The sequence below is a fragment of the Maniola hyperantus genome, chromosome 20 (assembly GCF_902806685.2).
Source record: "Maniola hyperantus chromosome 20, iAphHyp1.2, whole genome shotgun sequence".
Lineage (NCBI taxonomy): Eukaryota > Metazoa > Arthropoda > Insecta > Lepidoptera > Nymphalidae > Maniola > Maniola hyperantus.
In genome coordinates, this window is record NC_048555.1 from 12,194,837 (window position 1) to 12,197,639 (window position 2,803).

Below are 2,803 nucleotides of genomic sequence, written 5' to 3' on the forward strand. Positions count from 1 at the left end.
GTGGACTGAAATCCGAAGGGTCGCCGGTTCAAACCCCACCTGTCGCACTACTGTCGTACCTACTCAGGTGGCACAAGCTTGACGCTTTCGTCCTACGTCGGCAACGATGCGGCAGCATTCTATAGAACGCGACAGGTCAAGATGACAATCGGGGTGACGTGCGGCTGTGCGGAGCGTCCCCAGCCTCATACCCCGATTGCCATCTTGACCTGTCGCATACTATGGGTATCCGCTAGCTGCGCTCTGGCATTGGTAGCACACATATATACACGTAGCCGTGACGTATAGAAGGCGTCGCGCTCACGTGGAACACCTAAGCCCGCAGCGATGCACGCGGCGTCATGCCACAGCGAGGCGTCACCTATACAGAATACATAACTATATGTTAAAAATTGCTTTTAATCAGTTAATTAAGTGAATTGAATGATGATAAGATAGGTATACACACCTCTAACTTGTGTAAGTTATGTGTGTTTTAAGCAATTAAATATCACTTTCTTTAAAGGTGAAGGAAAACATCGTGAGGAAACCTGCATGCATTCACTATACTGTCCTGAAAGATGTGTGAAGTATGCCAATCAATCCACTTGGCCAGCATGGGAGACTATGGCCCTTCTCACTCTGTAAGGAGACCCATGCTCTGTAGCGAGCCGGTGATGGGTTGATCATGATGATGATTAAGTAATTACTAGTTACAAATCGAAATAACACATACAGAATACATAACTATATGTTAAACATTGCAACATGTACAGATGTTGCAACATGTTCATACAGTACAGATTGAATGCACATAGTATAGGTACTATGACTGGTAAAATACAGGTATTTAAGCGGGTAACATATCTGCATATGCCACTTCATCTGTATAGGCTGTCTAATGGGTAAGTAGTACTTTTCATTATTATACATACCAAGTGTGCAGAAATCCAACGCAGAATAATATTTCTTTCCTCAGAGTCTGAAGGCTGTGCGAGGACGTAGAGATATGCCACATGCATAACTCGCACTCTGTGTCCAAATAAAGCAGCAGGTGCTAGCCCGGCTCGGAGAGCTTTTTGTGATGAACCAAAACACTCCATGCAAATGACATGTTCATGTCAAATCTGTCAAATCATATATTTACAATATTAGATAATTTCAAAAGCATTTGCAATTCTTCTTTGATCAGTTAATTGTTTTTAATCAGTTAATTAAGTGAATAATGATAAGATACAACGACTCACACAATCAACACAAACAAAGACACAACTCAACTGTTAGTTATGTGCGTTTTAAGCAATTAAATATCACTTTCTTTAACGGTGAAGGAAAACATCGTAAGGAAACCTGTACGCTTGAGAGTTCTCCGTAATGTTCTCAAAAGGTGTTCTAACCACATTTCACGACAGTTGGTTACTTCTAATAAAACGTCGAGGCTTCGACATCACGCAAATAGCTCTAATGTAGCCCTATTTTCCATGATTTCACCGTTTTCACGTCACCTTTCTTTTCTTTCTTTCTTCTTTTTTTAAAAAAAATAACCTTAACCTATTATTTGACATATCGTCGATTCAGAATCAAGCCGAGAGTTTCCTCACTTTAGTTCACTCTGCCCTAACACTCTTATAAACCAAATAATTATTTATTTATTACTTACCTACTGGTGCAGGTGAATTCCAAGATCCAAAAGTCGCAGTGGAGAGTCCCGGAAGGAACAAATTACCACACCGACTTGATGGATTTTCCATAACATAATAATGTGTATTATCTATGTCTACAACTAACTAGGCGTCTGTAGATTCCTAGATCACTTTGTCTAATTATTAAATAGTGATTAAACAAAAAATTAAACAGCAGTAATAGTGTTCTGTGCTTTAGATGAACAACCACAGAGAACGAATTAAAAACAAACAATTTATTTGACATTAGGGATGTCATATCGATCCGATATCGATTTTCAAAGAATCTATTTTTGTGACAAGAAAATCGATCTACGTTCCGATTTTTGCTTCTTTATTTTAGATTGAGTTCACGCAAACAGAGTAAAAAAGAAGCAATATAAAACTAGTAAATAACTACTAAAATAAAATAAGTACATATATATGGGTAACATTGGTATAATATTATTTTAAAAAAGGGTTTTAGAATATGATTTATGTACATAAATATGTTTTTTATTGAGTAATTATTTGATGTTATTAAACAATTTACAGCATGTTCTACCTTTAATTCCATTGAACTATTGACTCACAATGTTTGACACGTTTTAAAGTTACCCGTAGCTACTTTACCAAGTTAGTTGGTCATTCATACCATTGATATCTTTTTGCCCCCTGCACTATTTATTTTTCATAAAAACGTCCAAAATTAAAAATTCGACTATAGTTGATCAAATTCAGATACCCAGAAACCGAGAAGTGTTGGGAAGAATATCAATATAATATGTATACCCTATTAGGTATTTTTTCATAACTGGTACTAACTAATTTGATTTTTAATTAAAATATAGGTATCGAAAAAATCGAAGATTTATTTTTGCGAAATAAATATTCCAGACCTCGATTTTTTTTAATCCGTTCCTCAGATTTCGATTCGAATCGATCTAAAAATCGATCTTTTTTTGAAGATTCACCATTTAGATTTGACATTCGACAACCTCTCGATTACGGTGAAATTACAGCTACAATAGGGCCGATTCTCTAGTACACAATCTCTAAACTAAACTAAATTAACAGGTCTAAATCTAGTGCTTTCCTTTCCGCAAGCAACATTATGAAAGGGATAGCAATAGATTTAGACGTGATATTTTAGTTTAGTTTAG

The 2,803-nt window shown here is 36.3% G+C and overlaps 1 long non-coding RNA gene across 1 annotated transcript; it reads right to left on the reverse strand.

The window, feature by feature from the left end:
- Window positions 1-297: 297 nt before the first annotated feature.
- Window positions 298-1,861, reverse strand: LOC138403725 (uncharacterized). The gene is made up of 3 exons (XR_011237919.1): window positions 1,640-1,861; window positions 915-1,106; window positions 298-361 (listed from the first exon to the last, which is right to left on the reverse strand). It is a non-coding gene; the product is annotated as an uncharacterized lncRNA (long non-coding RNA).
- Between the last annotated feature and the right edge of the window lie 942 nt (window positions 1,862-2,803).